At 36.0% G+C, this 24450-nt stretch overlaps 1 protein-coding gene across 2 annotated transcripts in view; it reads left to right on the top strand.

The window, feature by feature from the left end:
- Positions 1-784: 784 nt before the first annotated feature.
- LOC134658781 (hemicentin-2) overlaps positions 785-24450 on the top strand; it is a 559330-nt gene continuing 535664 nt past the window's right edge. For both annotated transcript variants that reach the window (XM_063514419.1, XM_063514420.1), the window contains exon 1: positions 785-1155. The gene's annotated coding sequence lies outside the window, so the exon portion shown is untranslated. The remainder of the gene's footprint in view (positions 1156-24450) is intronic.

The following is a 24450-nucleotide window of genomic DNA, read 5'->3' as shown; positions in this document are numbered from 1 at the left end:
GAGGCCATAAATATCCCACACGTGTCTCACGACTCGAAGGTGATTTTGATGACAAGCACAAACGCCATATATAGCGGAAATGTAATCACCAATTATAATTTGTACCTAAATGTGATTTAATATGTGTTCAAAATGCGAAAGTTTTAAATGTTCTATTATGATTTCTCAGTCTACCCGTTCGTCGAGATGTAGGTACATTTTTTAATTTCTTTTAGTAATACCACTGTATATATCTTATTGGTACATTGGTGTAATTGGTATACTGTAACCGTTCTTGTGATATTAAATAAATAAATAAATAAATAGTTAAATTACTTTATAAAAAAAAAACTATCGCTGTAAATGGAGCCAATGTAGTAGGTACAAGTAGCGTACTAGTTATTTTAAAAGAATTTGCAATTATGATAAAGAGTCTGCTGGAAGGATATAAGGCTGGTGGAATAGGGCTTTTAGCTAGATTATGTTACGCCAGTCAAAATTAAAATGTATCGGGAGGACAAATGCTAGGAAAAGTGAGATGAACATTAATTTCTAAGTATATACATCATTTTCGACATTTTCATTGTAAACAAATATTCGGCAAATTTCGTCACTAAAATAAAATTGTAGTTGTAATGTCATCACAAATAACAAATGTTCAATATTCCCAAAAACACTAAAATTTCATCAAAAATAATCATGCTCCAAAAAATAACCCTGCAAGCGCTTTATTCCCAGGGATTCCACAAGAAAATTCCGTGAATTTTTCCCGTAACGCATCACTAAAGAGAATAGTCCACACTTGACCCAAGCACTAATAACACTTAAAATTCCCAATACAAAAAGCCTAACCGAAATGTGCCAGTTCTTACTTGTGACCTGGCACACATACGCAAAACCACCCTTACACGTACACTAACACTTAACTGACTCACCGTAACCCTTATTGTCTTCAAAATAAGGTTTAAAAATAGTAAATCTCGTGTAAAATACACCCACACAGCGACAGATCCCGCCGGGGTTCACCATCAGTGTCGGTTGAGACTCCGTCGCGCCCGGACGTGTCGAACGAATATTCGCGAACGAATTCGTAGTGAATGCAATGTGGTGTGCTGTGTTGTGAATTTTAAAGATTTAGTGCTCGATCTGTGTGGATTTATGGATACTGAGCGAATTGTAAGTTTAATTTTAGACTTACAGATTTTTACATAGGGCGGTGAATTAATCTATTTGTATGGATGACAGTCATCTGTTACGTTTTATTTAGATGTGCTATTTTCTCGGGAAAATTTTAACCACGTTTTCAGGGCAATGGGAAATTTAGCGGTGGGATTATATGTTGTAATAAATTTAGCTGTCACAATTGGTCAAAATTAATCTGAAAGATAAAACATAAGAAACATAAAATAGTATAGTAAATTTTCAGCTGCAAAACAACCAAATTAATTAAAAATTAAAAGACTTAACTTCTTAACTTATGATATTGGAATGTAAATATAAGATAGGAATAACTTAAATTTTGCACTATAATGTAATTTACGATCGATCAGTTACAAATTATATTTCCAGTGTAAAATATCATAGAAAAAGGAATAAATTCATTCCAAAAATAAACTGAATTCATATTTAGTTAGTAGGTAGAGATAAAATTAAATTTTCTGATTAATACTCTACCTACAACACCAACATAAAATTAATAGTAAAACATTTATCACCATTAAATGTAAATACTTAAATTCTGTAATTGTTCAAGAATAACTACCCTTAAACTAACCTTATGCTCCACCAAAAATCTATTCCAGTCAACCTTCAGTCGGTTATTGCTCGTAACACATTTAGAACATAAACATTTATTTAAGTCTGGCAAAGGCCGGTCAACAGAATGAGATAATCGTAAAATTTGAAATTTGGCAGATTTGAGAGCTTATATGCTTTGGTTTCTAGAGTTTTAAGGAAACTTTAATGTATACTTTCCGCCGTTAGATATTGTAATAGACATAGGAACTTAATATGATTGCTTATAGCAAAGCGGTCGGTCAACAAAATCTGATAATCGTGCAGATAAGCTTGACAGATTTGAGAGCTTATACTCGTATATGCTTAGGCTTCTAGGGGTTACGAAAGCTCGCTAATCTTACTGGCCTACATACATGATATTTCTTTTATGCATGGTTGACTAAATTATTATATTTAGTATTATCTCCTTTTTAAAGGCACCCTTCGGTCGTGTTTTAATTTATCGCCACTCGTTGCGAATTTCCCATTTTTCGCACATGTATCGCAATGTACTATTTAATTACGCGAGTTTTCCGATTACTTTTTTATGGACGAATGTAATAAAAAAGAATTATTTTTAATAGAAGGTATAAATTATAAGCGTGGGAAAATTTTTGATAGCTTATTTCCTTTAAACAATGAAATTAGGGCAGCTTTAAGACGTACATACCTATTTTTATAGGATGGTGATAATTTTTAAGCGACTTTAGAAAGGAGGAGGTTCTAATAACGTTCTCAATTTCAACGAGATGTTTGTTATATTTGCTATTTTATGTTTTTTTTTTCGTTTATATTTTTGTTTTTTCTCATTTCTCAAAGAATTGTGGACCAATTTGAAAAACAAAACATATTTTTGAATGAAAGTTTTCATCAGGTCAGAATCAAGATCTGATGATGAGATCCTGAAGAAATCAATGGAACTCATCAAATATATATTTTTTTATAATTATGTTAGGCACAATAAGTTTCGTTTCGTTAATAATTCGTGAGTTTTCTCTCGAAAGGTGACATTTGATGAAATAAAACTACAGATGAAGATCATAAAATTATGGCATACAGTTTTTTGAAGTCGGCTCATTGACCGAGCGACAGCGAAGGTCTCTGTTTCAGCTTAGGGAAAAATGATTTCGTATGTCTGTCTAGCTGTTCTCTTCTACATGTCGCATTTCTCAACCGATTCTCGTGAAATTTGGTATTGCAGATTCAATAACTATACCTACCTATCCTATACTTATGGATTATTGACCGAAGCGTAGCGAAGGTCTAAGTTTTGACTCGGGCATTTTGCTTTTGTATGTCCGGATGTTCTCCTCTACAGGTCGCAATTCTTAACCGATTTTCGTGAAATTTTGTGACCGAATTCTATGACTAAATATTTTTTTTTGTCGATCCGGATTTTGGAAATTTTTCAAAATGGCGGAGTCGTGATAGCTCCCGCCTAAACAAATAGTCGTATCGGTATCATAAGAGTTTTTTTCTTTTTGAGATATGTTTATAGATTAAATGGCCAAAAATTCAGAAAATATGTATCGCTGGTTTTGGCGGTATTTAGATATTTAGTTTTTACTTGAGAATGAGTAGCTAAATTTCGTCAGCTTTAGTAAGAACTATAATGGCGTATTTTGCAAACGTTCGCTTTTTTTGTTTGCACCGGCAGGTCTCTGGTTCCATCCCCAGTAATTGTATACTGCTATATAACTTTTTGTATTTTTTTTATACTTAAATTTCGTATAGTTGTTTTTTATTTTATTTTTTTATTTTGAAAAAATGAAAAATTTCGTATTTTTTATTTATCAAGCGCGGGTTAAGCGTATTCGTTTAATTTTTGTTTGTGGCTTTAAGTAGTTTTTAATTTTTTGTTTATATTACAATACCTATATTTTAATAAATACTTTTGCCATATATTTATTCAGTTTTAAGCTCTGCTCGCGAGGTCTACAGCTCACAGAGCCACTAGTTTAGTTGTTTTCAAAATGGTGAGCCATGGGGCTTCACGAAGTCTACAGCTCACAGAATAATTCATTTTAAAGGTTATTTAAATACTAACCTATACGGTCTGTTGCTTATCTACCAGTAAATACAATGAATAGATTATTCTAATTTAAAATGCTAACAAGATATTTCTATCCCGCAACGAATTGGTCCGTAGCCCCTGGGAAAACTGTTACAAACAAAGTAATTACTTACACATGAATAAATACATTATCTTTACAATTGTTTTACGCACATTTTACTTTTTTACTAGATGAAAATGATTGTAATTCTTTTTTGTTTATATTATTTTACTTTTTAATGGTCTCCGTTTCGGCTTGGGCAAAAAATGCTTTCGTATGTCCGGATATTCTCCTCTACCTACAGGTCGCAATTCTAAATCGATTCTATTGAACAATTTTAAGAATTTTCGATGATTAAATGTAGTTTTTTGTCGATTTATTTAGTTTTAAGTTATTTTAGTTTAAAGTGTTTCTGGGAGTAGATGTGGCAATTTTGATTATTTTATGTCATGTGTTGCTTTTTGCATTTAGGTATTTTTATAGACCTAAATATCCTGAATATATTTTTTTTGCTTTTATTTTTCTGGTGCTAAATCAAAATAATATGTAAATAGGTACCTTTCTTTGCCAAGCAATATTCGATGCGTAAATATTTAATGTAGACCTAATATAAAAAAAAAACTTCAATTTCATCACGTGTCGTACCCCTTTTTTCATTCTTTTATAAAAGTATATAGCAATCTTTTTTCTGCGCCGCCCACAGCCAATATTCGTGGAAGTACCGAAATAGACTGATACCCACTACGTGCGAAATATCAGTTTTTTGCTTCTATTCAGCACGCAACAAAGGCATATCATCATCATCATATCAGCCTTTTATCACCCACTGCTGAGCATAGGCAAAGGCATACCTATAGCTAGATAGAACTGGTATTGTTGAAGTAAAAATATATACCTACGTATCAAAGATTTTCTTAGTTATTTCAAGCAGCAATTATGCTTCAATATTTTTCTGCCACACCTGTCAATTGACAGATGATTTTACATATATACGTGTATGTGCCTACATACTTTATCACGGAAAATTACTACCTTCTACCGTACCCTTATGTAAATATTCAATTACTCGCGGAAGGTTGAGAGCGTAATTATTTGTCAGGAATCACCCCCCGACCCCCCATCCTTTAGGAGAAAACTAGAAGCTTATGCAGACCTTAAGAATCTGACGTGGTTGGACATTGACCTTTTGCTTATTTATACTTTCCCGATTTTTACACCGATTTTTATTTTAGTTAAAAAAACCGGCCAAGTGCGAGTCGGGCTCGCGCACGAAGGGTTCCGCATCATCAAAAAAAAAAAATAGAGCAAAAAAGTCGTGTTTGTTCTATGGGAGCCCCCTTAAATATTTATTTTATTTTATTTTTAGTATTTGTTGTTATACAGAGATACATCATTTGTGAAAATTTCAACTGTCTAAGCTATCGCGGTCATGAGATACAGCCTGGTGACAGACGGACGGACGGACGAACGGACGGACAGCGAAGTCTTAGTAGTAGGGTCCCGTTTTTTACCCTTTGGGTACGGCACCCCAAAAAATTACACTTTTTGACACTGACGATAGGTGACTGACTGATATCAGTATTAGGTACCTAATATTGTATCGCTGTGAATCGGGCCGGTAATCGAGTACCTATAGGTACTACTTATACACAGTCATCAATAAAATTAGCGGTAACAGTTGTACAGAAAGAAATATATATCCTATATATGTAGAACAAGAAACTGGACTTACCAAATACTTTTTAACGCGAAGAGTATTTCAGTTGTTTCATCCGGTACTATTGATGATGACTATGGGCCCGATTCAGATTTTGAAATAGATATCTATAAGATATCTTTTAGACATCACCGTGATACGATAACGATATTTTTAGGATCTAACCTGTCAAATTTGACATTTCCGCGATCCTGGAGATACTCTTGAACGATTTCCACAAGATATGACTTAGAGATCCAATTCACATTTAGTTCATAAGTTATTTATTTGTCTTTTTACTGTATTTTTCAATGAAATAAACGTTTCTTACTTGAAAAAAAAAAAAAAAAAAAAAAAAAAAATTCACATCTAATAGATATCTAACTCTATCTAACGTAAAAGTGACATAGGTTGCTCGAATTGAGCTGCAAAAGAGAACTAGTTGAAATCTAAACTATAACGTATCTAGAATCTAGAATGGATCTAGTACGTGTCGTCTCTTGTGAATACCTTGAAGTTCGAATACGGCAGTATACCTAGTTGAGGTGATTTGCGTTTCTTTATATGTATGACCGACTCTTCCGAATAGCTAGTTCATTCATCTCTGTTATTACTCCATATACTAAGAGCAATTAATAGCAGAATAGCCTTTCGCGGTGACCCATTTCGGCGATATTATGCCGGCACCGTACAGATTATACGTAGGCGGTAAAGAGTTCATTAAATGTAGGCCAGAGATAAGTGAAAGAGTGCAAAAGATGTACAGATTCAGGTTTTTATGGTATTTACTGGAGGCTGTTTTCATCCTTGTTTATACAGCTTAATTAATATAATCAGGCGTCACTTTAAGGAGATTCGAATTAATTAAAATGAAAATCGTAATAACGTGCTATTTAAGTAAATCTGCACGAATATCGTGGTTGCATTTTTATCACCTGGCATGTCATGCGGCACTTTCGCACTTTCATACTTGTTAGAACTTGACAGGCACGGTGGCAATGTATGTATAGTATGTATGTCACTTTATTGCACTACGTAAACAAGTTTACACAAAGAGAAATAACAGGGTAAAAGATTAAAGTATATGTACAAAGGCGAACTTATCCCTAATAGAGATCTCTTCCAGCTTACCTTTGAGACAATGAGAGAGGAAGAAACACTAAAACATCACACACATCATCAGGGGCCTATTGCATAACATTTTACAACTCATAATACAAGCGGAAGTCTCTTTTTAATAAAAGGGAATGAAAGAGGCGTCCGCTTGTATTATGAGCTGTAAAATGTTATGCAATAGGCCCCAGGAGATGCTGACTATATATAAGGCCTGACGTCTGGCAAGTGGCAACGGAAAGCATCCGAAACGGTCCAGGGCACCTATGCAACTTTGCAAGAAAATATTTCATACACAGAATTTCACTCAAAAACTTATCAATCCAATATCCTACATTCAACGTTCTTCAACCCCCCCCCCCCCTCAATTTCACACTCCCCCTTAACCCCCTCTAGTGATATAAGTAATTAACCAGCCCTCGTTTATCAAACGCTGCAAACTCATTTATCTTGATACAAACTCTTTCCCATCAAATATTCAAGAGTTTCCTCGAGCGGTATTCGAACTGAAAAATATGATATTGATTCATTTTTGGTATGTTAGACTCAAACTGCATCTAATTAATATGTGTATTGTATTTTGTAACAACTAAAGCCGGGCTTCTTATATGCTAAAGTTGTAAAACACACGCTTCGGCAAAAGTAACTGTGAATCTAAATCAGTTATGTAGTATTGTTTATTTTACGTTGCATGCTTGTATTTTGTTTTCTTTGTAATGTTATCAAGTCTATTTCACGTGTTTTCACAACAACTAATGTTTAAGTAACATATTATAATATAGGAATGTTAATATCCAACAATACTTGTACGGCATGGCCTTGTAAGTCATCATGACATTTTGACATGTACGCGCAGGCGCAGTCGGCGCAGAGCGCAAAGTGGACGCGTTCGCGTTCATTTACTTATAGGGTCGTGTTGTACGGTTGCGTTCGTGGCCCACAAATGGTCTCGCCGGAAGACCAGCGCTGACTTTCGGGTTAGCATTATGCTGAGGCGAGACCATTTCGTGGTAAACTATAATTTCTGTTGTTTAAAATATACTTTTTGTAATACGTTTGTATTAAATGTAGTTTAGTTTGCCATGAATAAACGAATTCTTCTTCTTCTTCTTCTAATTTGGAACAGCTAATTAATTTTTTAGCGCGATTCCTGGCTTGGCCCATAGTAAAACTTCTTCAGTATTACATACCTATAGGTATAGTCACTCCTCCGTGTACAAAACCTTCACATTAACATAAAAAAATTACCCTTTAGAAGTTCATGCGAGATAAACGGCAAATAATGACAAAATGAAATCAAATTCATGTCAATTTGTTAGTTCGAATCGCGCTCCTCGGCGACATCTTGAGCAAAAATACGAGTTTTGTTGATGCTCTGACCCGGATAATGTAGGTAGATGTGCTATTTATAGCAATACAGAAATAAGAGTTTTTAGTGTGGTAGTAGACTAAACATATTATCTAAGGAAAATTAAAAAAAAAACATATTTTTAGGGTTCCGTACCCTAAGGGTAAAAAACGGGACCCTATTACTAAGACTTCGCTGTCCGTCCGTCCGTCCGTCCGTCTGTCACCAGGCTGTATCTCATGAACCGCGATAGCTAGACAGTTGAAATTTTTCTCTGTCTGTGTATCTCTGTTGCCGCTATAACAACAAATACTAAAAATAAAATTAAAGTAAATATTTACCCATACAACAAACACGATTTTTTTTGCTCAATTTTTTGTTGATGGTGCGGAACCCTCCGTGCGCGAGTCCGACTCGCACTTTGCCGGTTTTATTTTTATTTTAGTTTAGGTTTTTAACTTTTTCCAGTTATTTTTTTTGACATATGTACTAATTGCATAAATTGACGTACCTAGTAAATTATTAAATAAAATTTCTTCTCCACCATAATTTCTTCCGTACGAAAACATGTACCTACTTTCGTAGATATTGGTAACATTTATCCTAAGGTCACTATTGTTTTGTAATGAGAAACATTCGAAATGTTTATAAAATTAAGTATAAACTAAATAAATTAAAACTAATAAAATAAATAAATAAAACTTACCCACCTATGTTAGGTCCCGGTCCCTCAGATCTGTCTCCTGCGGAAGGGTGCCCATAAGGCTGGGTACATTCCCACGCTGAATAGCTATGCCTATTCTTTGGCCTAGGAATGAGCCAGCCTTGGGTCATCCGTGGTTTCAAATAGTCTTTTTTTAGGCCCTTAAAAAGATTGTGAGCGTCACGAGACCACGGCCCCAGGGTCTCTACCGCGAATAATAGTTTATAAGTTTTGTTTATGCAATAAATACTTTCCAAATATTTATATCAGTTATTCTGTAAGGCTGTACTCTCTGCTTATTCTTATGTTAATAATTTGTATTATGCCAGTTTCAGCCCGCAAAGATTCCACATAGCTTTTCGAGCAGTTAATAAAGATTCTGAATTTAAATGCAGACTGCATACCGGCTACCAGGCTCAGAAATGTAGATGTTCAACCACAATTCCACTGTGCCTTGTGGCAGCTGGTGACATTGCTGGTGCGCGGAATATAATGATGTGCATTTAAATAATAACGCGTATTTTGAAATGCGTCTTAATTGCATGAAAATGTTGACATAAATCGAATCATTGAAACTGGTGCTCTTGTACAATGTTCATTTGACGATTAGGCTAATAAAAGATTCAAGCTTTAAAACTCAATTTGGATGTCGTAAGTATACGAAGCAAATGAGAAAAACCAATCTTTGGCGTACAAATGTTACGTTTAGGTTTCTGCTATAAGTATACACATAAAGTTAATTAAGGGCTTCATGGGCGTTTTTTTTGTTGTCCCCTACACTTTTTTTTCAAATTTGGGATTTTTTATGTTATTTCTACTCAGAATCACGAGTTCTTTCTATCCTAATAGGAGAAAAAAAGTGTCCCAAAATTTCTATATATACATTTTTCGATCTTTCCATTCCGCCACCGCCATACAAAGTCTATGAAAAATGGTGACGTAATGGAAATAAAAACCTTAGGACACTTTTTTCTCCTATTAAAATAGAAAGAGCTCGTGATTCTGAGTAGAAATAACATAAAAAAATCCCAAATTTGAAAAAAAAAGTGTAGGGGACAACAAAAAAAAAAGCGGCCAAGTGCGAGTCGGACTCGCCCATGAAGGGTTCCGTATTTAGGCGATTTATGACGTATAAAAAAAAAACTACTTACTAGATCTCGTTCAAACCAATTTTCGGTGGAAGTTTACATGTTAATGTACATCATATATTTTTTTTAGTTTTATCATTCTCTTATTTTAGAAGTTACAGGGGGGACGACACACATTTTACCACTTTGGAAGTGTCTCTCGCGCGAACTATTCAGTTTAGAAAAAATGATATTAGAAACCTCAATATCATTTTTGAAGACCTATCCATAGATACCCCACACGTATGGGTTTGATGAAAAAAAAATTTTTGAGTTTCAGTTCGAAGTATGGGGAACCCCAAAAATTTATTGTTTTATTTCTATTTTTGTGTGAAAATCTTAATGCGGTTTACAGAATACATCTACTTACCAAGTTTCAACAGTATAGTTCTTATAGTTTCGGAGAAAAGTGGCTGTGACATACGGACGGACAGACAGACGGACAGACGGACAGACAGACAGACCGACAGACAGACATGACGAATCTATAAGGGTTCCGTTTTTTGCCATTTGGCTACGGAACCCTAAAAAACGCCCTCATACTAGAGCCTATATAATTTTCTGATTACATTCTTACTCGCACAAATCACTAGTTATGCTGTAGGTACTGTTTAGACATAGGTATAATATAGTTATAACCGATCTACTAACGTAATAAAGGAATTGTACATACTTTGATTAGGCATGGGTGATCCATTGGGCAACTGAAGTTTTTTTTTATTTCAATAAACATCTAAAATGTCTACAATTATAAACAATTTTAGAAATCATTTCATTTTCGAAATTACGCAACACAACATATTAACGTCCCCCGTTTCACAAAGTTGTAGCTTCTGTAAAAGTTGTCGTGCTTGCAAATGGCGAACACAATAGGCTTCGTAATAACGAAGTGTATGGAACGGAGTTCAGAGAATTATTATTGTGGCTCTCCGAGCTTTTGGCACAGAAATCAAAGAATGCACATCATCATTTATTTATTTAACAATATATATTTACACAGCATTACAGACAAGCCAATACACCGAGAAATTAAAACATTACAAAATACCCAGTAGGTATACAAACACATAAAACATTTAACGAGAAAATAAATTAAACACAAGTACTAGACAGCCTGTCATCCATCAACTCGCAGAACCTTAGACATTCACGACATACAGTCGCCCATCTCCAAGCAAACAAGTCACATTCAGGTGCCGATGTCAGGAGCGCATTGAGCAGCGTCAGCGCACGAAAGAGCGGCGAATTCCTATGCGACACCGTGCTATCATCATAATTTAAGAGCATGGCTCTTGTCGGTGGAGTACCTATGCGCCAGTTTTCGCTGTGTTCGGCCGGGTTCTTTAGGTCCCTGTAAGACGTACGCACCAGGGATGTTGAGGCTGCAGATTTTTTGACATCCGCGGATGCGGATATTTAAAGGCCCACATCCGCGGATGCGGATGCGGATGACAAGATTAGGTACTCAGAAAACGTCAAATATTACATTTATAGTATTTTTTTATTAAAAAAAACTAAACGTTTAGTATTTGAGCAAGAATATATTATATTTAATAAACAGTAACTTCGCCGGCTTTTCTGGATCTAGACGATTTCGTTATTAGGTAATGACGAAATTACCTAGCACTTACGCCGCCGCTAAGACTTGTTCGACATCCGCATCCGCATAAACTCCGCATCGATTTTATGCGGATGCGGATGCAGATGCGTATGTTGAAAATAATGCGGAAGTTCCGCGGATGCGGATGCGGATGTTCGCAACATCCCCGGTACGCACTGCAGAACACATAACTTCCGCATTATGAAGAATAGTCACACAACGTCATCGACCTTCTTACCTCTCGCTTAGGTACGTCTTATCGGCGAAGTACCTAATTTTACAAGCTTTTATTTAACTTACAATGTTTGTTTGTAATTGTAATTTATTGTTTGTTCGGGCCAAATCTTGCAAGATAAATTAGACCCACTTCCCATTGAGCTGAAACTTCACATAGGTACATTATACAAGGTGATAATACTGATAATGCAATATTATGGTACCATCGAGCTGATCTGATGATGGAAGTAAGAGGTGGCCATAGGAACTCTGTGTTAAAACAACGAAACCTAGTTATGTTTGGGTTTGTTCGAATTATGTCGACGGGTATTAGTTGCTCGTTGGAAGAAAAATTTAGTACCTACAGTCAGAGATAAAAACTGACTGAAAGACAAATGCAGTTTTGATTTGTCAAAATAAGGATTCGTAATAGAATGAAATGGGAGACCTTTAATTGTGGTATGCCTCTGCCTATGGACGGCTAGAGGAAAAGCAAGCAATAATCCTTTATTTTAAACAGTTGTCGCGGATCTGGAGGTCATGTGAGACTGGTCTGTCCTTAAACTTTTCACTCGCGCTTGCCAACCGAGAGGAACGAGTCCTCAACTCATTGTCGAGGAATGAATGCCGTATTGGCTGAATGAATATTCTGACATGTCTTACTTTTACGTTCATATGTTTAAAGGAGGAAATTGGGTTTGTATCTGATTTATGCAAAGAAAAAACCTTCATCGTTGAGATTGACTAAAAGTAATTTTCTAATAAATACCTTCCTAATAAAACTTACCCTTTCGAATATTATTTCTTTAGCAATTCCATAATTTATTTCTCACTCGAGAACACTTGTAAATTAATTTACTTAAATACTTAAAGTAATCTTGAAGAATTCATAATTTTATTAAAATAAATTTAATGAAAATGTCTGAATTCTTCAAGCAATGAAATTTTACGCATATAAGTAAATTTAAGAAAATAAGGAGAATCATGAAATAATCATCTACAAATTTAATATTGTAGTCAAATTATGATGTTTCTTTCTTTCTTTCAAGAAATTAAAATCAGAATCAGGCTCTTGCACTCATGAAAATAAAAATGTCTACAAAATGTTATTTCTAGAAATAGCACAAATCCTACATTTCCACATTACTCGTACAAACGTCAGGCATTTGCCGGACGCTACCGCGTTCCGGTAACCGGAAAAATCCGGGAACCGGTTACCGTACCGGAGATGGGATGCGGTTGTCATGCTAGGAATAACGATGAGGTTTAGGTTATAGGTAAGATAGGAATTATGGAATGAAGCCAAGTTATAATTCTGATGACACCCGTTTTGAATGCATCTTAAAAAACTTTTTAAAGATTATATATTGCGTGACGTTAAAAAATACACTCAAAAGCAATGTGTACATATCAATCTCTACATTATAGAAAGAGACCCATTATCATTTGCCTCCTGTATTGTTAAAAGAATCTTGGTACCTAATACCTCACCATCAGATCTGACCTAAGTACCCATTAGGTGGTAGGCCTTCAAAAAGATCATCAATTTAAAATCCGGTATCCGCTACCACAACCGCCACTCGCCAGCTATAGTCTATACTAGTCATCCTAGGAATACTAAATACACATGGCACACCACGGTTGTAGAACCGTAGTACAGAGGCTACAGACTACTTACCAGTAGACGGAGCATAATATATGTATAGACAACTCGCAGTCACGACACGGTAGGTACTCTAATTAAATTATGTGACAGTTACTGCTCATCAATTCATCCACGGTACTCGATGTAAAATGATGTAGGTGTGATCCAAATATTTGAAATTTGAATAATTATAACGTAAAATGAATTAAAATATACTCGAGTGACTATTTACTAAGGCCCACTTGCACCATCCCACTAACCCGGGGTTAAGCGGTTAAACCGTTAACCTAGTGTCGAATTGTACTGATAACCATGGTAACTCCATGCTTAACCGTGTTTAAGTGGGCCTAAGAAGTTTTAATGATTCTGTCCATTTACCTATTTTTTTTCATGTAGATTAAACATAAATAGTAGACTATGCTATTCAAGTAAATTTCTTAATGAGCTTTTGGAGACTGTACAGTCGACGTCTAAAATATATTTACATTTTTCGCCTTATTACAAAGCGTAAGGTGCAAAAATGTAAACATAGCTATCTTTGGTGTCGACTGTATGAAAAACTGACTTACGAGTACCTTAGGCTTTTTTTACCAGTAGCCAGCAGCCAAGTGGATTGGCGTTCTTTGTAAATCGTAAATCATAAATTATTTATTCGCGTGAACAAGGTCAGATTACAGTTGTTATATATACATATGTTTCTCCTAATCCTGTAATCGTAAAGTGAATAAAACATTTTATTTAATAGCCATTCATGTAGGGTTTTCTTAAATTTATTAATTGGCAAGCATTTAATGTCAGGTGGCAACTTATTAAATATTTCCACACACATAGCAGGGCAGTTTTTGTTAAAAATTGCAGTTTTTTTTGCATTCCAACTACAAGTCGTTCCCCGTTTCTAGTATTTCTAGGGTATATGTCATTAGCTGTAATAAATAATTCAGGGTGTTGTTTTACAAATTTGGCTACTTCAAAAACATACAGGCAAGGAAATGGCAGAACTTTAAGGTTAAGAAACATTGGCTTACATGACTCGAGAGGGCTAATACCACAGATTGCACGAATACATTTTTTTTGGGATCGCAGTACTCTTATAATATCTATCCCATTACCCCAGACTGTGAGTTCATATCTGAGAATTGACTCGACTGCCCGATTAGAACTTTAAGATACGTTTTTGTTTGAAGAAACGTCGCATTTGACACGGACATATTTAATCCATATCGTTTCTAGATCTATTAATTGACGTATCTTAAAGTTCGAATCGGGCCGGTAGTATTTTAAGCAAACGCGGCCTGTGATGAGGGTTTTTTCGTGTCCTTCATAAAAGCTTCATAACTTGGAGTCTACAGATAAAAGTCTATGTACGGAGCTTACAGCATAGCATTTACGTTAGTAATTATTATGTGGTGCAGGACAAAGGTATATTGTGCACAGGACATTGTAACGTAAGATGATTTCGGTAATTAAATGTAAATGTTTGATATAGAACCTTTGTGGTAATGACAAAGACGATTTTGGTAATTTAATTTAATAATAGAGAATAGGTATGTGGTCGCATGCTCTTTGATGAATTGTGCTAAATTAAAAAGTTTAACCCGGGGAGTAAAGTTTAACGTTTAGCCACGGTTAGGTAACAACGACTTTTAATAGGTATTAAATTTACATAGATATCTAACCAATGTAAGTTTAATAGTATTAAAGGTTGTATGTAAGTTTCATATTTGTACATCGACTGTTCCATTTATTCGGATCATTAATTCAAGGTCGCACGTCGCACGCAAGGGGGGGGGGGGCACACATTTTACCACTTTGCAAGTGTCTCTCGCGCAAACTATTCAGTTTAGAAAAAAATGATATTACAAACCTCAATATCATTTTTGAAGACCTATCCATAGATATACCTCACACGTATGGGTTTGAAGAAAAAATTTTTTTCGAGTTTCAGGTCTAAGTATGGGGAACCCCCAAAATTTATTGTTTTTTTTTTTTCTATTTTTGTGTGAAAATCTTAATGCGGTTCACAGAATACATCTACTTACCAAGTTTCAACAGTATAAGTCTTATAGTTTCGGAAAAAAGTGGCTGTGACATACGGACGGACAGACAGATGGACAGACAGACAGACATGACGAATCCATAAGGGGTCCGTTTTTTGCCATTTGGCTACGGAACCATAAAAACCCATGGCGCTATTATGCAAAAAAAAATGTATGCCAAAAATGCCTTATACTTACATCATTTTGGAAAAGAGCCGATACTCATCAAACTGCTTGATAGATTTCTATGAAACTTTGCTAAAACCCAGCACAAGGATCTCGCTTGCACGTAAAAAACTACATCGAAATCGGGCCATCCGTGTGAGAGTTACGATGCCACAGGCAGGCACATTGAGAGACATGGCGTCAAACTTATAATACTCCTCTTTTTTGCATTAGAGGTTAAAAACGGTGTTTAATCCCGCGGTGTTAAAAAGTGACGTTTATTTTATTACGTGGATAAAGCTGTTTTTATTTGTACATCGAGAAGCTATGATTTCTTCATCATCTGTTATAGATTTATGAGTAGGTAATCTAAATATTTCCTGCCCTTCGTAATCTATTAGAAAATATGTAGTGTAGTAACAGCTATTTTCAAATATGACCGAGTGGCTTCAGCAGATGATTTCACTACACTATTTATATTTGTCTGTCATTGGTCTGTATAAATTAACATTAAATATGAACCATACTAATTAATATTTTTAGCTATTACGAAGCAAATGGTCTATTTCATTTTATGCGTTTTCCAGTGCTTGCTATTCATTTGAATTTTGCTTATATCCATACTATCCAAACTTATAATATTATCAATGCGAAAGTGTGTTTGTCTATCTGTCTGTTAGGTACCTCTTCACGCTTAAATAGCTGAAACCGATTTTGCTGAAATTTGGTATAGAGAGAGTTTGAGTCCCAGGGAAGGACATAGGGTAGTTGTTATCCCAGAAGTCATCCTTTAAGGGGGTGAAAAGAGGGGTGTAAGTTTGTACGGGGAATCGATGAAAAGTATATTGGATAAAAAATAAGCTACCCGAATTACTAAATCCACGCAGACGAAGTCGCGGGCAAAAGCTAGTTTCAAAATTAGGCTACCTAAACCTTTGCCAAAATATTCGATAATTAGACATAATCAAGTCGATTGATTTCGAGTAGCTGTATCAGATTCCTAATTGTGCTTATAATTAATTAATTACGCAACTTACAGTATACATACAATACACGTCACCGCAGACGTCTCGTAGACATGTGATTATATATTATTATCAATCAGAGCCTCATAATGATTAGGCTGTATATAGGTATTGTTTATGTTTGATTCTATGTGATTTAGGTATTATCTCTAGTGAAAAATTCTTGCCTATAACTTGCCTGTATTACCAACTTGAAATTGTCAACTATTTACTGAGAATGATAATTTTCTGTTCATTTTACGGTTGGCAAGTGACACGGTACTTAGCGTCAATGTTTTTTGTTGGAGAAATAGACGTAGGTACGGTGAATTTGTCAATTTAAGGCGATGATTTAGGATGGTGAAACCCCTGTTTCAATCAGCAAACATCGTTTTCGATATTTGCGGCAGTATTGCAGTCTGCAGAAATGTCGCGCTGCAGTATTGCTGTAGTACTGTTTAATGCTTGTGTAGTGCGAATGTTCAGTGTGAGAGCCGCGTTAGGAGCAAAACATTCCGAATGCTATACCGACGTATTCTAATTTTAATTATATGTACCTAGATTATGAATCTGTATCTGTATGAATCTGTATTAGAAATAGACCGGATCTGGCAGTGTCAAAAGTGACTTTTTTGGTTGAAGAAATGTCAGTTTTGACACTGACAGATCCGATCCACATCTAATCCAGATCGAATTCATATCCTATAATCAAAATTAGAATACGCCTGAAAGCTTCGTGAAATGTGAATCAACCTTGACTGTGTGTTTCGTGGAAGCGCCGTATTTATATCTGACCCAGTTGCGGGTTCGAATCCCGGCTCCCGACCTAGCGTCATCTTTTATTATACGCGTGCGTGTGGCGAGTAGGTATGCGGTGAGCGTAGATTATAAACGTTCGTAACGAAAGTAAAAAGGTAAACATATTGAAATGTGCTTCAGATTCTTTTTGTGAAAGATTGAACTTGTTTATTCAAGTCGTAAAAATACATTATTACGTACGTACGGTCGAAAGTATTCATTTATGACACATTTCGTACCTTGTCACAGTAACAATCAATATGAAAGTCTCTAAATACCTCATACTATTGTCACTGTTACAAGGTACAAAATGGGTCATAAATTAAAACTTTCGACTGTATAACTCATAGGTATTGAATCAATTTTACTATGAAATTGGTCAAAAAATCTGTTTTATATATTTTGGCTGATTAGATCTCGATGTTTTCTATGTGACAGCCTGACAGACATGTTGTTTGAAGTGGTCCTTCGAACCGGATCTCGATTTTTCACGCAAACTATAAAAATATTGTATAGTTAAAAAACAAGATTAGAAACAACATAAAGAACTAAACAACAACAGGTGATTTTAACTATCAACCTACTATCAAACTATAAACGAAGAGTGAGATAAACCATTCATTGCAGAATCTGATTGACTCTATCCTACAGATGTAGTACATAATACATAATCTTGTGCCATCGTATTTTCTCGAAAACGTTCGTGTTTGTCATGCTACTTCAGTCAACCTCGGTACTTTTTGTACTGAGACTGACTGAAATATCATAACACGTTCGTGCGTTTCCGTAAAAATACGGTAAAGGATTGTGCACTACATTTGTACCCCCTGAAAATTCGTAAACCTTTGTTAAATAAGGCAAAAGTCAAAATGACAGATAAGCTATCAGTGGCGGCGCGTCCATAAAAGCCGGCTCCCACCGGCTTGCCTGTTTTTGGACGTTTGAGCAGGGGGGTGTCACTCCGCAATTTAGGTACATTTGGCCGGCGCGCCCATCGGACAGGCGTATGGCAGTGGGCTGCCGCTGCCGCTCGGCGTGCACGATAGTCGTGTCACGTGGCGGTCGCGCAAAATTGAAAATACATAATGGCTTCGAAACTTACTTCCGTGAGAATCAGACATACTATCTCCGGATAAAAAAATGTATGTTTACATAATCAACGTTTGTAATTCCTACATATTTATCTTAAAAATAATAAATCAGTGGGTATAGGTATAAAAACTTGTCAAGTGATAACCCCGTGCCGACACTCACACCTCGGTCATAAAACTGCGGCGCGCAAAGGAGATTCACGGTTCGTGCGCGGTTATAAGTTTCAATTTTGCTTGTAGGCGGCGATATAGGTGTAATTTTATACCTAAATCTGACTTTTGTGAAGGAGTGAATTTTCTGTACGGTAGTACTATTAGTTATTCTGTGGTTTGAGCAGAGTTGTAAAGGAAATAATTATGTAAGCCAAATTAGCCCCGGCTTAATTGCCTATCGATATGTTTGACGCGCCGCCACTGATGCTACCAACGGTTTTTTAATAGTTAAATACGTTTATGAATACCTCCATTAATTAATAACGATCGAACTTATACAAATTGGAACTCCATTCCTCATTGACAGACGTAATTGCCGGACTCACAAACGTAACTAACCTCCGACCGAAATACCTATGCTCTATGCGTAATCAATGAAAATTGAGTGAATCGTGGAAATATCGTTGGCGGTACGCCAGTCCGGGATGTTCACATTCAAAAAGCTTTGAATACATTGTTTAAAGTAGACAAATACAATCATATCCTCCAATTAAACATTTTCTTTTGGATTCCCTCGTATCAGAGAAGTATTGTTAAGGGTGGAAAAAGCAGCACCTCATCTGAAATTATAATTATTGTAGACTCTTTGTTTTCTCAGTAACTTACACTTAGGTACAAGTATACATAAACATGTATGTTTTATTTTTCAAAATTAGCCCCGAAAACGCAAATAATGGTCGTCTCTTTAAGATCTAATTGGCCAAATTATTATAAAAAAAAGCAAATAAAGAAAAAAGGCGTGTAAAGTTTCGGTAACACGTATGTCTGACGCGGCAGGCGACCATAGACATTCATCAGACGAGCCATATGTTTGTTTGCCATCAATGCGGTGAATGTGAAACATGTCCAAACAGGAGACCGATTCAGATTTAACAATTTGTTACGGTTTTAATCTTATTTTGATACGAACTTGAAGATAGCTCACGCTGATTTGTGCATGCGAAATGAGGTTAAAGTCATGCTTAAGCTGACAAGACTATCGTCAAGGTCGTATCGGTACTAGTTCAAAATTATAACAAATTATGTTTTAAATTAGAATCGATCTCTTGAACAGGTGACGACGTTTATTTTAAAAGTTCAGCTTATACTGGCTAGGCGTTCACATGAGCGTAGATGATATTGTGAATCAACTCTTTCGCACAGTGCGCTTTGGGGTGTGGCGTCATCGTCATAATGATACATATAGGCGTTAGAAAAAATGTTCCCGGTCGTTTTTCTGAGATATACATTCAGGTCATCGAGGTCATAAATATATTATACGATTATCTACATAAATCCGAGAGAAGATGTTTAAAGCTTTAAAAACATAACAAAAAGCACTGACATTCAAAAATTTGGTTGCCTTTGCATTAGTGATGAAATAGGATATGTCCATGAGTATATATACCTGGGCCAAATAGTCTCCTTCCAGGCACGGCAAAACAAAGAAGTCGCAAGACGGACCGAGAAAGAAAACTCATGGACATGTGCATTCTCCCCATCCTTACATATGGAGCACAGACTTGGTCTTTGACAAAGGCTCAGAAATCCAAACTCAGGGTTTGTCAGCGAGCCATGGAACGTAGTATTCTGGGCGTGAAGTTAATCGATCGCATTAAAAATACAATACTACGTTCCAAAACTAGAATAACCGATGTAGCTGAAACTGCCGCCAAGCTCAAATGGGACTGGACGGGACACGTCTGCCGTATGCCGGATGACCTGTGGGCCAAAACAGCCACCCGTTGGGTCCCACCAATTATAAGGCGTTACGGTAGACCTCGTCGGAGATGGCGGGACGAGCTTGACTTCTTTGACAGAGACTGGTGGGAGACTTCCGAGGATAGGGATACGTGGAAGAATATGAGGGAGGCCTTTGCCCAGCAGTGGGACAATATGGGCTCATAATAATAATAATAATTGCATTGAGGCGGTGCAGGGTGACATGCTGGAATCAACCAATAGCACTGGTTCTCTTCTCCGCTCCGCTGGATAGCGCCAATTCATTCATTAAAATCATTACTTGATTCCCACACGTTTCTCTCATCTCCGCTTATCTCAGCGTCAATGGAAAGGCAGCCTTAGGAAGGGTAGACCGTGGTAAATCACCTTTTGAAGTACTTTTAGCTGTGTCTTCTATTCTGTATTAACGCGATTAACCACTTTGTCGGCACACAGTAAGTGTTCGGTTTTCGGAACATGCATTAGCTGCGTTTGGCATTACGCCAAACGATCATACATACATTACCTTAGGTCGTTAGGAAATTAAACTGTTGACTTCGGATCAGTGACGTACACGCAAAAGATAACCTCTAGCCTAGTGCCGCCCAATGTAAGTACTGTAAAGTACTTAGGTAGCATTTCATTTGTCTCGTAAAATTTTCGAACAAATTAAATTCAACCTAATTGAAAATACAACAAGGTTCTAACTTCTTTGGCTATAATTTTGTATGGTGGGCGGCACGACTGGCACGAGGCTAGGCTACCCAGGCATTGCGGCTTCCATTATCTCTCTCAATTTCATGGGATCCGTCCCAATTCCATGGGGTTTGTTTGACAACATAATCCCAAGATTTGGAGTAAGCGCTAGTTTTCACGAAGGCGATTGCCATCTGATGATCTGACGTTCTAACGGGGGAAATTAAACCTTATTGGGATCAGTCTGCATGGTTTCCTCACAATGTATTCCTTCACCTAAAGCCAACTGGTAAATCACTATACATAGTATAACACAAAGTCTCTTTCCGCTGTCTGTCTGTCTGTATGTATAAAACTATGTATGTAAAACTACGCAACGGATTTTGATGCGGTTTTTTTAAATAGATAGAGTGATTCAAGAGGAAGGTTAATGTGTAATTTGTTAACCCGTGCGAAGCCGGGGCGGGTCGCTAGTACCAAATAATACATAACTTAATCGTACATAAGTTCCGAAAAACTCATTTGTACGAGCCGGAGTTGAACCCGCAACCTCCGGATTGAAAGACGCATTCTCGCTAGGTTACCAGCATTTCAACATTAACACATAACACTCGTTAAAACAGTAGTCTTACTTACTTACCTCACTGTAAGCTTACTCGTAATTATAATCTCCCAAAAACTTGACTAATCGCCTTAACGAAGACGTAAATGGCTTCCAATTGGTTCAGCAGTAGTAAGCTAATTACTGTTTCTGCGGCACCCCCGCGCCTACCTGCGGCGCAGATTTTTTTTGATATTTTTTGCTCTATCCTTAATGGATATATGTTTACAGCTTCTGCGGCGGTCATTGCTTGTGTGGAGTGGATTTTTAGTATTGCCATAAACTAAAGCCACATTTCGTGTGCCTGTCCATTTTTTTGGTTTTGACAAGCGTGTGACTCCATGTTTTTTTGAGGTAGAATAGTTTATTAGGGGTTGCATACGTATTTCTTTAAAACGATTTATTTTATTAAGGTTAAAGTTTTTGCCATTTATTGTAGCCTCCCACGCTGTAATAGTTACATCTTTTGGAATGCAATAATATTATAAATTTATGCGACATGGGCCGTGAGAAGTATTTTTAGAAAACCCATAAAATATCCTTCATTATTACGAAATGTCATGGTCCCCGAATTTTATTGTGTATTCAATTATAGAGCATTTCATAAAACTGATCAGGTACAAACACGTTGCAACCCACAGGTGTCTATTTTATTTAATAGGGGTTTTGCCTTAGATAACCAATAAAATATCATTAATTATTACGAAATGTCATGGCCCTGTATTTTATTGTGTATTAAATTATAGAGCATTTTAAAAAACTGATCGGCTACAAACACGTCGCAACGTGTCGTATCATACAACGCACAGGTGTTTGGGTTATTTAATAGGTTTTTGTCTTATCCGCCATATGTATGCATGTGTGTGTGTTGTACAATAAAAGGAGAGCTCAAATCGATGGGACCGCCATTCGTTCAAACGTGTTTGTCTCAAAACAGTGTCAAGTGCTAAAAATATACTTCAAGTAGTTTAAAGTATCGCAATACAGTACTCTTCGTCATTAGTGTTTATTTTGCAAATCAGTATACAACTTGCAGCGAATTAAAATGGAGGTAAGCTCAACATTATCTGACTGTTTATACACAAATATTATCTACCTGTTTCCATTTATATCAAGCGTCTCACAAATGTTTTCTTTTGTTTTAGATTTCAAACGAGAATTCTCTTGAGTGCACATTCAAAAATTATTATTACGGCAATGTGAGCGACAATGAAACTGAAGTTTCAAAACCACTTAAAATCCGTACCCAAAAACGAACCAACAATATTGATGTATTTTTCGAAAAGCCTACGAAGAAACAAGCTGCAGAGTATTCGTCTACTGTTGCCCAGTTGACAAATGGAGGTACAAATTATATATCTTCTCGCGTAGATGACGTTTCAAAGGCCACTCATCTCATAAAAGTTGATGTCTATGACATGAAAAAATTGCGAGGTGTTCCAAGCGATCAGCACTGGAAATTCGCGAATACTAGAATCAAATACTACACGCAGACTGAAGAAGATGACTATTATTCCAATACACAAGAATTAATTTACAATATTACTAAACATATTGCAACTAAAAACAACTGTAAAAAATATTTCATCGAAGCAAAGCCATAAATCATCCCTTACGCCGCCCACACGTAGAAATCCCCCACCAACGAACAAACGATTTTTGGGCCTATATATAGATAGACAACGCAAAGCAAAACCATACCGTATCCCTTTTGACACCCGTAGAAGCGAAACAACGAGCACAAAATGGACCTACAAGATTCGCAATACGACGAAGAATTAATTAAAATTTGTGAAGACATTGAGATGCAAAATCAAAGCTCTAAAGGATATTCTCCTGCGTCACCGCCTTTATACATCAGTTATGCTGAAAACCCTCTTTTGATAACGTGGGAAGATGAAGAGGAAGACATAGAAATGGACAACACGGCAATATCTATCAGCGAAGATGCATATGAACCATTATGCTATGACGCGTTCGCCACCTGTGCTACAACATGTTCGTCGCCTGTGCCACAATACGATGAGTGGAGATTGGAGTGGGGGAAAATGGTGTGATATGCATTAAGATGCTAGATGTTTTAAAATTAAGACCGTCTTTATATGTGTTTTTATGTGAAACGTTTGTGTGTAAATGTAGGAAAGACTTGTGTGTAATTAGTTATAGCTAATAAATTTGTCAATACTTCTCCTGTATTTTACTGGTATAATTCCCTTTCTGTGTACTTGCAATAAGAAATAAGGAAAGAAAGTAAAGACATTGTCTGATAAAATATTTATTTATTACACAAAAAAATAGATCTATACATATTTTTCACAACCCAATCATTATACATGGTATTATTTATAAATAAGCTTAAAAAATCAAACATCGTTTTACCATTAAATTTAAAATATATATAAACTAAACAGTATTCGCCACAAACTGACGTGAAATTATTTTGAATAGATACATTGTTATAAAACCATTTCTTTGAATTTCTTTTTAAAAACAACTTATGATAACCAGAAGGCTTTCTACCAAAAGAATCAAAATATTCACCATTGCCATGCATATCAATATGAATTGCTACCCAGTGTGATCCGGGTTTAAAATCTGGGTCTAAATTGCTTATGATATAAACCGGAAGGTCCATGAAAACAGGTATTCTGTTAGCTGGATAAACATGCGACTCAATCGTGGGACAGATTTTTTTCATACATAATTGTAATTCGTTGGTATCCATTACAAATTACTTATTGAATTCACAGATGAATTCGTTACCAAGGTTCAAAAACTAATGACATAGTGTTTCATATATCTATTATTATATACACTAATATATTATATAATCTAACTATTAAAATCTACAGTCACATCTCGATGTTTGTTTATTTCGATGATATTAT

This window comes from Cydia amplana, chromosome 23, assembly GCF_948474715.1.
Source record: "Cydia amplana chromosome 23, ilCydAmpl1.1, whole genome shotgun sequence".
In the NCBI taxonomy this organism is placed as follows: Eukaryota; Metazoa; Arthropoda; class Insecta; order Lepidoptera; family Tortricidae; genus Cydia; species Cydia amplana.
The sequence above is the reverse complement of the archived record's forward strand: the minus strand, read 5'-3'. Positions and strand labels throughout refer to the sequence as shown.